This window comes from Phyllostomus discolor, chromosome 7 (genome assembly GCF_004126475.2).
Source record: "Phyllostomus discolor isolate MPI-MPIP mPhyDis1 chromosome 7, mPhyDis1.pri.v3, whole genome shotgun sequence".
Taxonomy (NCBI): domain Eukaryota; kingdom Metazoa; phylum Chordata; class Mammalia; order Chiroptera; family Phyllostomidae; genus Phyllostomus; species Phyllostomus discolor.
Window position 1 is genome coordinate 9,982,455 of NC_040909.2, and position 14,475 is coordinate 9,996,929.

At 48.5% G+C, this 14,475-nt stretch overlaps 1 protein-coding gene across 1 annotated transcript in view; it reads right to left on the minus strand.

The window, feature by feature from the left end:
* LOC114502090 (myosin VIIA and Rab interacting protein) overlaps positions 1 to 14,475 on the minus strand; it is a 204,845-nt gene that overhangs the window by 73,817 nt on the left and 116,553 nt on the right. The window lies entirely within an intron of this gene.

The window sequence follows — 14,475 nt, forward strand, 5'->3', positions numbered from 1 at the left end:
CTTCCTCATCCATAAAAGGGGGAGGATGACAGTGGCCACCTTATAAAGATGTTTGAGAATGAAATGATATAACAGAAGCAATAAGGTATCTGGCTATTTCTTAGAAGAGATCTGTCTGTTTCTTACAATGGCTCTATAAGGATGAGTCCCATTTTTACAGACGATAAATAGAAACATAGTGAGGTCAAGTGCCTTTTGCCCACAGGAGCAAGTGACTGAGAGAGGTCACACACGGGAGCTCGACCAGCGCGTGTGAAGGGGAGCTGGCTGTCTTCCGTGTGTTTTCCTATAGCATTTTATCGCAATAAGCAACTGTCATTAAAAAAAAAAACACACGAGAAAGCTTTTTTTGGAATTTAGAATAATACAACAGAAAAGAAAAAAATACAGAAGACTTTGTCCTTGGCAACCATAACCCCAAAGCTTATGATTTACGTCATCGCTTTAAGAGCACAAAAGAAATTCAGTTCTAGAGAGAGATGTTCTCCGGGCGCCTCTCCCCCACGCCCATGCCGCCCTGCTCTGAGAGCTGCCGCCCTCTCAGAAGGACCAGCTGGGGGCTCAGCCCTGCAGCCGAGAGGCTCCGAATGGGACTCGTGGGGATGGTTGTTACTGTCCTCCTCGTTCTTTTGACAGAAGGATATTTTTTTTCCTTTTGGGATATTGTCTCCTCCTCCCCAACTTAGTCTACTTTGTTCTGGAAAGGCTAGCCCCACCCCTGACAGCCAAGGGCAGCTGGTCACATGACACTGCCCTGCCAATCAGGGTCCCGGTGGGGGCTTTCCCTTTTGCTGTTGGGAAGAGGCGCTCCCCCTCGGCTGGGCTGGCTCCATGGCAGAATGAAGGGCTAGGGCTTCCAGGGCCATCTTTGCCATCACTTGGGGGACGTTTGTGGTTTTCTGAACAAAAGCACATTGGATGGTGGGAAGGGACAGAATCCTATTGCTAGACTTTGAACACCTAGATCTACTCAAGTTGAAGGTCAACCCTTGGACTTTTTCATGACATGGGCCAATAAATTCCCTCTTTTGCTTAGACCTTTTGGAGTTGGGTTTCTACCACAATATTTGCAATCAAGTCCAATAGTTCAAGTTCATCATAGGATGAGCCCTCTGTTCCGTGGTTAGACCAAAACTTTCTGGCATTCAGAAGCACTTTGGTATCCCCTAAAGTGGAATGCCTCAGCTTGCTCAAGTCACAGAGTGACAGGGAACTGAGGCCCCAATGCTGAGGCTGCTGGGAGCAGGGAGGAAGGCGCTGAGTCCTGGGAGAATGACCAGCAAAAACATAGCCCATTTTGGAGAGCAGAAAGCTTTTCCTAGGAAGCGATGTGCTTTAGATTATGTTTTGACTTAAAGTTAATGGGGAGAGCTTTTCTGCAATCCCTAGGGAGGGCTCTGTCATGATTGCCCTCATTCAGTATTACCGCTTTTATTTCATGTATTCTAACATTCACGGCTCAGAGGACACTTGGCGGATACAGGTGGTTCATGGGGCAGAGGTGTGGGGAGAGGGCTGTGAGGACGCCAGCAGCAGGGGTGTGGACTGGCTAAGTGTACTGCAGAGCTGCCCAGCCTGCAACACTGACCACCACCCAGCCCCCTGCCACCCTCACCTGCTGGTTTCCAGCTTCCACCGACAGACATGCAAGTGGGGAGGAGAAGGGCAGAGCCTTGTGTCAGCGGCCTGCTGGAATGGAAGGCAGAGGGCACATCTGCATCTGTTCACGGGCTCCCTCATTGGTTCACTCATCCATTCTTTCATTCCCTGGGCTCCCTCATTGGTTCACTCATCCATTCTTTCATTCCCTGGGCTCCCTCATTGGCTCACTCATTCATTCTTTCATTCTTTCATTCCTTGAAGTCCTGCATTGGTTCACTCATTCATTCTTTAGTTCCATGGACTCTTGCATTGGTTCACTCATTCATTCTTTCATTCCTTCACTCTTCACTGAATGCACTATGTGGCCGGCACCGTGCAAGGGCTGTAGGGGGTGAAAAACAGATGAGGCCCCTACCCAACAGCACTGCCGGACTAATCTCTTCAAAGAGCGACCACACTCCGTTTCAGGAGTTACTGGGCATGGAGAAGGGCTGGGAAATGCAGCCTCAGTCAAAGCAGACTGTGTCTCGGGCCACATCTGCAAGGGCTAATCTGCTCAGTTCACAAAGTGGGGCAGGAAAAAACATTTGTTTGGGAACTCTTAGGATGGCATCCGGGGGCACACTTTCGGGTCAAGTTCTCTCTGGTAGATTAACTGCAACCCAAACAAAAGGTCAGGCCCCTTTACGACAGCCACAGAGCATCAACGGCGTGTTTTTATTCCCCTCGCTCTCAGCTTCATCTCATTACCTCGTGTCACGATGCCTTCACTAACTCTCAGCTCCGGGCAGGCATCGGGAGAAACTCGCTAATCACTGTGTTGCTTCCCTAAACATCCCACTTATCACATCATGAATACTAATCACTTCGAGGCACTTGTGTAAGCGGTTTTCTCATTTTTTTTCTGAGACAAGAATACATCTGTAGACACGATGCATTCTCATTGGAAGGCAGACTGGAATCGCGTACCTCAACACAAGAGCAGCCCTGAAATTACAAGCACACAAAAGCTTCGCCTAGGAATGCCAGGCTGGTTGTGGTTCACTGGATGGAAATAATAGTGGTCGTGAGGAGGAAGGAGCTGCTGACCTAGGCAGTGCTCAGGTCTTGGCTGCTAGTGACAAAGTCAGGCTACCCAAGGCCACCAGCCCAGCACGGTAGGGCTCTGCAGACACTGAGTTCCCTATGGGTGGGTCCCTGGAGATTCGGGAGATCTCGCTACTTCCACTACCGTCCTCGGACCAGCAGCGTGGGCACCACCTGGAAGCTCGAAGGACGTGCACACTCCCTGCCTTCCACCTCCCCCCTCCCCTTGATCAAGACGGGCCAATGCCCAAGTGGTAACTATTTTCATCAAAGCTTGATAAGTGCTGGCCTAGTGAGATTAGCTAGGTGTTTTCTGAGTTCTCAGGAGTTTTTTTTCTTTTAAATTTTGACCCCAATCTGTGTAGGTAGAATGAGATAGACTAGCTGTCTTTCCAAGAAAAAAGAAGTGGGCTAAGTGAGAAAAAGCTTTGAAGAGGCCCTCGCTGGGTGGTTAGCTGGTTGGAGTGTTTTCTTGTACACCAAAAGGTTGTGGGTTCGATCCCCGGTCGGGGTGAATATGGGAAGCAACCCAATGATGTTTCTTTCTCATATCCTTGTGTGAGGATTACAAAAGCTTTGAAGAGGAACAGAATCATTCAAATGCTTCTCAAAAATCCAGGTGCATTAGTTACAAAAAAAAAAAACCCAAAATGCCAAAAATACTGTTGCTACAAACTCAAATCATTCTACACAGCAAGGTTCCCCAAACAATCTATAAGAAAGGGCTGCTGGTCCGAGGACCACACCCTGAGAACCACTGAGTTCAAGGACAGAGTTGGCATGTCCCAGGGCACAGCATGCATCAGAGCTGCGGGGGACACAGGAGAGTGACAGTCAGGCGGTGGGAGAACAAGACTCCATCAGTCCTGACAGCGAGAAGGCCCTCGAGCGCTGCGCCAGAGCAATCAGTTTTGAAACGTCAGGAGCGGCTGAATGAAAGAGAACAGCCCTCACGCTGGGACCCCCGAGCGTGTCACTGGGAATGTGCAGACAGACATGGCCAGGAGGCTGAAAGTGTCCTGCTCAGTTGATTCGTGACAAATGCCATTAATGTGAAGCCCCATGTGAAGGGTGAGAAGCTGGCGCTGATAAATAGCAAGAAGGGAGAGGAGCCTGGGAGAGAAGAGAGAAGGTGCCGGTGGGACAGACCCGTAGCTGCCCCTGGGCCCTCGGGCACACGTTCTGTAATCTGCGGGGCAACCAGAGGGAGACGGATGAGGACACGGAGGCTCAGAGAGGTTGGGGAAGCCCAAGGTCACACAGCCAGTAAGATGCAGGACCGAGATTTGAAGGCAGCTGCATTTGGCTGCCAAGCCCCTGTGTCTTGCCTAGACCACGTGGACCGTGGATATCACATGGAAACGCTCACCCTGTACTTCCCACAGTGCCAGGCAATCTTCGACATCCTTTATACAATGACCTCTTTACTCCTCACAACCATCCGAGGGGGCAGGTACGCTTACGAGTCCCATTTCCCAGAGGAGGACCTGGGGGCTGTGGAGCCCGCCTGAGGACAGAGGCAGTAAGCGGCAGATCCAGGATTTGCACCTGTGCCCAGCGCCACCACACTGTGCTGGCTCCGCCCCGGAAGGGAGGGGGACTCCAAGGAGAAAGGTAATGGGCCAGGCAGGTGTGCAGCTCAGTCGAAGTTCTGGAGGAGATGAGGAAGCAGCTGCTAGAGAATGCGGGGCGGTGGGCCTGTGTCTGTGGACGGACCCTGGCTGCCCTTCCCTCCAGCTGCATGTCGCTGATCTAACTGGACTCACCTTTTCTGGATCCAATCAAATCCTTTCCTTACCCACCACTCCCCACAACATCCCTGCCAGCCCTGTGCCAATTCCCAAACACCCCCGGGCCAGCCTTTCTCTCCAGGATTGAACCTCCCTGCAATGCCCCAAGTAGGGACAAGAGTGTGTACAGCGGGGAGTGAGTGGGCTGACCTGGCTGTCCCCTCCCTCTGTCATCTCCAGTACCAGCCTTGGCCATGACTGTGGCCAGTCCTGCTCTGTTTTCCAATGAACTGACTAAGCACGAGACCTCCTTCTTCCTGAGACAGAGCCATTGGCAGCTGCACAACTCAAAACATGCGGAAGGCACAGACAGCAACTGAGCAAGGCCCCCGAGTGCAGTGGAGGAGCCCAGCCTGAAGAGTCTGATTTGGTTGAGTCCACAGCTGGGACTCAGACCTCCAAGTTTCTGGATGCCTCAGAGTCGGGCTCTGAAGCACAAGTCTTTCCATTGGGATGGGCGAGGTTAGAGATGGCCACAAAGTCTTTGCTATTTCTGTCTTTGAAAGGCAGAGTATACATCCCCCTCCTCCCTGAATCTGTGCTGGCCTCAGTGACGTGCTCGCCCCTTAAGAGCAGCAGCAGTACTGTTCCTGGAATTCCTGAGACGAAGTTCCAAGTCCTGCACCTGCATTCCAGATTGCTCGGGGCACTCTGCCCGGGCGCCCCGGGCTGCGGTGTAAGAGACAGAGCTACTCTGAGACTTACACTGGAAGCCCCGAGGGCACAGAGGAGAGAAGGTGGCCGTCCGGCTCTGGTCACAGTCGCTGTGTCTCTCCAGCTGAAGCCCCATCTTCCATGAAGAGAAGTGCCCACGTTTGGCAATGATGTCTCTTGACAAAAAGATAATCTTAACTAGTTTTGAATGATGCTTGACTTACTAAAACTTCTCTCACAGAACACCAGGGTGACTGGGATTGTTAAAAAATCCCAAAGTTCAAATTTGAATAAGACTGTACTAAGTGCAATTTATGAATCAGCTTCAAAAGAGCCAAATACGGTGGTGATTTTTATTACAAATGATTGCTATTGCGTGCTGCTTAAAACCAGGTTGGAGGAATGAATGTCTATAGGGTTTGAATCATCAGACTAAGAGTCCAATCACGAGCTGCTTTTTGTAAATAAGATATATTCATAGAAAGCAACTTTCCTCAAGTTAAAAATTCAAAATCTGAAGGCCTTTGTTTAATTTTCATATCTCCATTTCAATGTGAAATTAGACCATTTATCATCTTCTTAATTTCTACTTGATACTCACTTTCCCCCGCAATAATTGATACTCCCATACAGTAATTCATACATTTCCATTTTCTTTCTCATTTATTTTCCAGTTTGGGAGGTTTATTCATTTCTCTGGTGAATGTTTCACATTCATCAAACAGGCTTCAAAGCACTTTCTCTCAACCCTCAATTAAAACTGAGAGAACAAAACGGATTTTGAAAATATTGATGAGTGTGCTTCCACCAAGGCCAGGAAAATACCATGATAAGTTATAGCTTTGATTTAAATAAAATACTGGAAGGGATGTTTTAGGTTTAATGTACCTACTTTTCAATTTTTCAATATTTTTTCAGGTATTTTACTATTCTAGAAGAATGAGTCATTAAAAATACATAAAAACATTATATAGGGGGACATAGTTCCTTTTGACTACCTCTCCAATAGACTTTTACCAGATCCTATCTTTAGTTAAAATTACTATATTTTGTTCTTTATAAGTTTTCTATACTATTTTTTTATTTTAAAACATACTGTACATTATTTATCTTGATTGTGAGGTTTTTTTTGCAGCTCGAGGTGAGTGCCCCGCTAGCCCTGACCTTGGCCCAGACGGGCAGTGCCGTGTGGGCACTTCCGACTCGAGTTTCCCATGGCGGCAGGAAAGGGCCCGGTGGGAGACAGGTGTGCCCGTGGAAAGGGAAACCGTGACCCATGAAGCCCACGGTTCCCGGAGGAGAAGGGGGTGCCCAGGGGAGGAGGTACCCCTGGGACATGCCTAGGGGTGTGTGGTGGGGCATGGAGGTGGCCGTGTCCAGGACATGCTGGGGATGAGGAACAGCAGAAAGAGACCTGGGAAAAAAAAAAATCCATGGAGTCTATATATTAGTTGTTGAGCTTTTTGCCCTAGAGACTCCAGGGGGGTGGGACTGGGGAGGAGAAGAGCTTTGAAGGAGGGGTCCTGCATCAGCAGTGAGGGACAGAAACCAGTGAAACGTCGTTACCCAGGAAAGGCCTATATAAGAACACCTTTCTGGAACAACTTGGTGGTGAGTGTGTCAGGGTACCCCGTCCCTTCTAGAGGTCTCCCAGGTATCCTTCATAGGGCTTGGCGACAGCAGCGTCTCTGCTTTGCAGCCACTCTGGCCTCGGTGGGGCCTGCCCAGCTGTCCCTACCTGGCCCCCAAGGAGCCCTCTCCAGACTTGAGGCCCCTGGCACTGAGCTGGCCCGGACCTTCCCATCTCTCATGCGGCCTCCGAAGCCCTGGGCTCCACCCTCACGCCTGATTTGTTCCTCACGACACGGTTCAGCGGGTGTGACTCATGCTCCGCCAGGCAGCTGTCAAGTCCGGGGGCCGGTGGGATGCAATGGTTTCTTTTAGCCTCAGCTATTTGGAGGCAGGAATGACTACCATTTAAATTCGGCTTTTTTTCTTTTGCCTGCTTATTTATAAAGCTGATTGGGACTTCCTTCTTTTATTTGTCAGCACCAACTTGGAGTGAGTAAGAGAATGTAACTGGGTTTCCTTGAAGAGCTGCTGTTCCTGCTCCAGCTGCAGAAAGGCTCCCTCCGAGCGACACTGGCCCGGAAGCGAAATCCTGCATCCCCTCTGCTGCGCCGATCCGGAGGACCTGGTGACCGAGACGGCAAAGCAAGGTCCACACGTACGGATCCTTCCCAGGCCTCACCACTCAGTATGTGGCCTTGAAGACGCTAGTTCAACTCTCAGCAGCGTCTCAGCTCCCTCGTCCTGAGAACACCAATGATCACAACCTCCTGCCACCGAATTTCCTGGGCCGCATGGTTGCATCCGATCTCGCCTCGCCCCGCACATCCTGACAAACTGACATGTGCCAGTTCTGCTCTGATAACATCTTCACGCTCGTGTTAACGAGTGTGCCCAATCCCCACACTTCCGGTTTACTCATCTGTTTTGGTAACGGCAACATCACAGCCTGTAGAGGTGCTTTCCCTTTATTAAGGCCCAAGCTGGCTGCTGGAACCAGATGATTGTATCACTGATAGTGTCAACTCATTCTGGACTACAGCTACTATATGCACATGATATATTGCTTTGAAAATTAAAAGGCAAGGACTTTGCTATACGCTAAAATATTGTTAAAAAAAAGTCACTGTTTTCTTTACATTAAAATACTTTGAAAGCAGTCAGGGCACGTGCCTGGGTTGCAGGCCAGGTACCTGGTTGGGGGCATGTGCTAGAGGCAACCGATCGATGTTTCTCTCGCACATCAATGTTTTTCTTCCTCTCTTTCTCCCTCCCATCCCCTCTCTCTATAAATAAATAAATAAATAAATAAATAGCATCTTTAAAAAGCACTTTGATTGGAGTTGTTGGGGCTGCTGTGTAATGAACGACAGCTGCCACCTACTGAACGCCATTGAGCTCGGCCCTCTCAGTCCTGAAAACAAGATTCCGAGACGGGCGTTCTCTTGTGAAAACAGAGGCTGCACAGCCCCTCCATGCTCTCGCAGTCCCCTGCGCTGGTTCCATCAGGGCATGTATTACGCCATATTGAGACTCCCTATTTCCTGTCTCCCGCACGGCTTTATGTTCTCATAGGCAGGACCAGCTGTGTCATCTGTGGGGCTCAGTGCCGAAGTAAAACACATCCTCTTGTGAAACAATTGTTGGAATTTCAAGGCGATGGGAACAGAGGGTTAAACCAAGCTGGGGGCCCTTGAAGTGACTGGACATCTACGGAGGTGGCCCTGCGTGTGGGGCAGGGAGAGTGACTTACTCTCCGTTGGATCTCCAGACACAGCAGCCTGCTCTGGCACCTGGCACCCAGCAGGCATTAAGTCACTATTTGAAAATTTTAAGAATTGGAAGATACGTGAATATCACCACTCATTCACCATCCAACTAAAAAAAGACTGAGAAAATGGGCTGCAACAGTAGTTATCATACACTGACAAAACATGTAAAAGGTGATGAACATATTAGTTATCACAATACAGGTCAAGAGGGTTAGCCTGTATTTAACAGACAGATGCTTGGAAAAATAAATAATCGAAATTACATGCGGTTGATAAGGGACATGACCAAAAAATCATAGAGAAGATTAAAAATGAAGAAAAAGGCCAGAGAGCAGCAGGTAAACACAGAGAAAAAAGAGGGAGAGCAGATCAGACTAAAATAAAATCAAGGAAAACCTATTAAATAAGACACATGGTTATTTTCCCATTGATAGACGGTATAACCAATAATGGAGGCATAATAGGCCAAATAATAGAACTGACATACAGAAAAACAAAGGGAAGTTTTTAAAAATCACAGTGGGGGATTGGAAAAGCTCTATCATTCTTTGATAAATCAAAGGAGAACAGGGAGGAAGTGAATTATTAGCAGCTTGGTTGGAGATATAGATAAAAATATACATAAAATGCAGTATCTTTGACATACGGAAGTCTTGTTTCCCTTCCCCAAATATGCAAGGAAGATTCATAAAATTGAATTACATTCTAGACATAAAGAAAGCCTCAGTGGATTCTGCAGAGCAGATAAACCGTTCAGACAAAATCCACCGACTTAACGAAGGCAGGCATTCACAGCAAACACGAAATCATGAAAACGCAAACCCCTTGCAACTTAGATCCCTCCCTCCCTGCACCACCAAGCTTCCCCTTAGGTAACTCTTGGGTCAAACAAACAAACAACAAACAAAATAACTAAAACCTCTCATTGTGTGGTGGAGGTTCCTGCCATGTTGTAATCTTCCCACACGCAGGTGAGACGGGCTCGGAGAACCTGCTGGTCCACACGGCTTACTGAAACACAGCGCAGGCAGGCAGACTGTGTCATATCCAGTGCAGTGACGGGAAATGCCCGTGTGCTCCTTGACCCCTGAGTGTGCACGGCCTTGACCCTGTCATTCTTTTAACCCGTCAGGGAGTGCTGTCCAGGGATGTCTATGGATGTGGTAAAACCGTGAAGAAAAGGAATATTAAACACAGTGCACATCCATGATGTGTAGTCTTTGGCGTGTAGGACATGTTTCCCAATTTTTTAAAAATTAAAGAAAACAGTAGAAAAACATTACAGTTTAGTGCATGGTTCGGCAGGGAATGGCATTTATACAGACAGTAATAAAGCCCTGATTTACGGTCAGTCACTGAAAGGCAAGGGATGGGAAGGCAGGGAGCGTGGGGTGGAAGAGGCTGAATCTCCTCGTTCGTGGTGGGAAGTAACAGGTACTGCTGAGAACTGAACAGTTAGCAAGGACCAGTGCGGGCCTGCTCTGCAGAGACATGGAGGACAACTGTATCAGGAACTGTAAGTCAAAGTGGGCGGGCGGGGGAGGGCGGTGATGAAGAATAGTTGGAAGGCTGTGTTTTTTATAAACGACCTTGGCTCTTCAGACTCTGTGCATATACGTTTTAGTGAACGTAAACACATTATAAAATAAAGCATGAACTAGGTCCTGGTGAAGACCAACAACAGACACTTTCAGGACAGGGTTAAAAGCTACTAGTGTGAGACCATGTCTTCGTGGCTCGAGTGAAAAGTGTCGGTGGCAGAGCTTGAGGCTGATTCAAAATAACTCCGCCAGGCGTGCAGCTGCCGGGCTGCGGGGAGCCACGGTACCTGCCTCCGTGTGGTTCTGCTGGGGAGAGAGCGGATGACAACCAAGGGCTCAGGAGAGCTGGCTCATGGGTAAGAGGCGATAAAGGCAGCAGCTCCCAACCAATACATGATTCTACACAAGGAGTGGTCGTGAAGGTGCACATCACTGTATTAATACATTCACCTGCAAGTAGATATTTGATGGCTACATCTACACCTCAAAAAGTTTATGTATCGATGATGGGCAGAAGAATTCCACTTTTGTCCATCTTCTCATGGGGGAAAGTTTGTAATAAATATCATTTTATTGGGGGAAGGTACCTTTACATTCCAGCAAAAGAAGTTTGGGGTTTCTGGACATCCTTTCTAAGCATGGCACTGCAGGGGGGAACCATAAAGGAAATGATGAGTACACATCATCTCCCTAAAACTTAACATTCCCACAGAAGTTAAAAAGATGATGATACTACCCGGAAGGAACCAGCATGTGGTCCCACGGGCCCTCCCACTGCACACGGGCATTGAGCTGGTTTTGCTCTTTCTGGGCAGAGACTGGGCAGTGTGCACCTAGAACCCAGTCAAAGTGCTTACTGGTATTTAGATTTATATGCAAAGGTATGCACAAGGCAGGTCGTCACAGCTGAAAAGGTAGTAATTAAATATGTAATAGTAGAGCGTCACTTAATAAATGATCTTTGCTGTAGCACGCTATAGTGATGTAAGTGTTATATCCTCGAAGCATATCCTTTCGCATAAACGTATTTCCAACCCTGATGGCCAGGTAGAAAAGGTCACTAGGTAATTCTGACACCGATGACCCAAATACCCTTTGGCAGTGCGAGTGCAGGTGGATGAAGCCATCGGGCCCCCAGGTTCCCTTTTCACTCTGTTCGGCCAACTGCCCTCCTCGGCAGCAGACGCAAGGTTCACACCCTAGAAGGGCCGATGCGGGTATCTGGGACCAACCTCCAGGCGTGTCAAGGGCAGGGGCACCCACGGAAACCAGATGGGTGGGCTGAAAGCCCCCGTGCTGAAAGCTGGCGCTGGTCTTGGCCTTCCTGTGCCACTGGGCTCCCCTAGACTGACCCTCGGATTTGCATCCCCGTAGGAGACGGGGACACTCCTCTGGGGGAACTGACCAAACTCCAGGGAAAAGACCCACTGACGATCCCCCAATAAAACAGTCCGGCCAGAGCATTGTAGACTAAAGCCCGCCAGTCACCAAGTCCCGCCGGTCTTCCAAGGAGCTTTTAGTGCATCATTCTTAAGGATAAACAGACAGTTCTGGGTCATCAAATACTGGAGTGAAGTGTCTGTTATGAAAGATCGACACCAAAACAAACAGAATAAAGGAACTCACAGGACAAGCCAACTTCAAAAAATACTAATAAGGGAGCATATTGCAGCTATGAAGCAACAATGTTCCACTCTAAAAGGAACAGAGAAACAAAAAATAACTCGGAAATTTAAAAAAAATTGTTGTGAAAATTTAAAATTTAGTAGATAAAATGGAAGATAGTGTTGAGGGTATCTTCCAGAACATACAGCAAAAGGACCAAAAAAGAGAATTCAGGAGAAAAGTAAAACCACAGAATTAACCTGTGAGGTCCAATATCTGTGCTCCAGAAGGAACAAAGAAAGTGGAAGAGATAAAGTAATCAAAGAAATAACTCGAGAACATCCCCCAAGCCCGAAAGAGCTGCATTTCCAAAGTGAGATGGTTCTCTCAGAGCCCAGGACAAGGGGAGGGACAAGAGGCCAATGAAAGTCCGTCACTGTGACGTTTTATTACACGGGACCAAAGCGAAGACCCTCCAGACTTTGGGAGGGGGGACAGCCATGCACAAAGCATCAAATATCACAGGGCCTCCGGACCAGTCGATGGCAATGCCAGGAAGCTGGCATGTATAGTCACAGTGATGAAATACTGAGAACTGACCTAACAAAGGTTATATTCTAAATAGACTGGGAGAACGGTGGGAAGGGAGGTGTATGTGTTGGGAGTTCAGAGAATAAAACCTTTTCATTTTGAGGAATAAAGAGATAAACTAAAAAAACAAACAAACAAACAAGCTATTTAGAAATTTGGAGGTAGATACCAAAAAAAAGAAAGCGAAAGGTTGAACATGGTTGTATCTAGGAAGCAGGAATAGGGTTGGGGTGGGGCAAGGGACCATAGTTATTTTACACGATAAATCAAGAGAACAAGTTGCCATTCTAAGTAGGTACATACACATGACTTTGATTACAGGAAAATTAAATAAAGACCCAAGGATTTAGCTCTTAGCTCAAGGGCCCTGAGAAATCCCTGACTGTCCCTTCTGGGAGACAGACACTGCTATCACTCGGTGGCTGTTCTGTGCAAATCCGTCTGAATCAGCGACATCCCCGAGAACACACAGGTCCCCTCGGCTGCTGCCCATGCAGCCCGTGTGCAGAGTTAGCCTGGAACAGGCAGCCCGCCGTTCGGAGGTGCCTTTCCTGCTCCCCGCTGGAGCCAGGTAGGGAGTCCAGCCTGAGTCTCAGAGGCAGCCGTCTGCAGGGACCGCAGCCACACCTACGGCACCCGCCTCATCGGGGCTCTGCTTTAATCAGCAGCAGAATCAAATCCTTCCCGGTCTCACCATGCAGTCAATAAAGGGAGGAGGAATGCTTTTTTTTTTTCCTATTTTGCAAATAAAACCAGTAGTACACCACATCCTTTAAAATCCATTTCTGAATGTTTGCACAAACACTCCTATGCAAAACGCTCGAAACGTATGCACCCAACAGGACAAAAATGACCCAGTTCTGTAGAAAACATCAATGACAACAACGAGGCAGCCTACAATAATAACGGATTATAGTACATGATCAATACTAGTAAGATGTGAAACAAAGGACAAGTCAACAGTGCTTAGTTATTAAAATTACCGGAAGCTGTAGGTTTCTCTCTGCCAAGCTCTTCTACCCAGGTCTAGTTCAAGTGTCTGGAGAAAGAATTAAATGCCAGGACACAGCCAATGGAGCCCCCGGGTCTTCACTCCGTGTCCTCATGGCCAGAAAAGCCCGAAGGCGGAGCGCGAGCCGAGAATCCTTCTCGGGAAGACACAGGGCTCCCGGCAGAGAGCCACCCCCGAGAGAAGGCACAGCACAGTGCCATCATCCGTTTCTATTACTGGCTTCAGAAGGGAGGTGACAGAGCTGTGAAATCTCAGACAACCACGCTGAGAAAAACCCATCAACAAGCATGCGGCGGGGAGCGAGAGGGACCAAAACTCATTTAAAGCTGCCCAGTGGAATAAAACTTTGTGGAGGAAATGTCACAGGAATGTTTACTTTACCTACCTACCTACCTATTACTTTCTGGCTTTGCAAATTCAAGGTCCTGGGGTATAAAAAAGCCCAGGACGTGGGTTCATCTAGCGTTTTCCCATGGGTCAGACCATCGGGTCTGTTCAGCTAGGTGTTCTCGACACGGGTGTGCTTGCCGTGGTAGGAAGAGCTGGAACGGGGGGAGGAGAGGGTGGGAGAGAACCCCTGGGGGTCTGACTGAGCAGGGTGAGTGGGCACTCTTCCCTGGGTGCCCAGGGGTGAGTGTTCGTGTTCTGCCTGGCATGTTGATGCCAGTGTGCAAATGTAGCTGTAGCATGATGAATGGACATGACCACCCATAGCTGTGACCACAGGCGATGAATTTTGCTTCTGTGAACCTCAGTATCCTCATCTGTGCAATGGGCATCATTCCCACCCCCACCTTGTTGAATGGATCGAAATGAACTATGCTTGTAGTGCTTCAAGTTACAATGCTTTGCGTAGGTTAGCACTATGCAAAATATTCAAATATTCGTACCACCTCATTGGCAAAGCATGATTGCTAATAAGCACAGATAATGTTTTTCTCTGAGCACTGTGAAGGAGGTGTCACAGGACACTTATTTGTGACCCCGGGCACTAGCGATGTCCCTCCTGTTCTGTGTGAGTCCCCCCGCCCTCCTCTGCAGGCAGGACCACTTCAGGTGGCCACTAGGACAGAAAGCTCTACAGGACAAGCTGTCTGCCCGCCCAGTGCCCTTCCAAGTACCAGTTCCCAGCTGGGCCCGTCTGCTCTCAGTCCAAGACTGAGACCAGTGCAGAGTTTTCGGATAAGATTTCCTTCTGGGGCTGAAGACAACGAGAGGCCTTGACTCACGATTCCTGCTCAAGCACACGCATG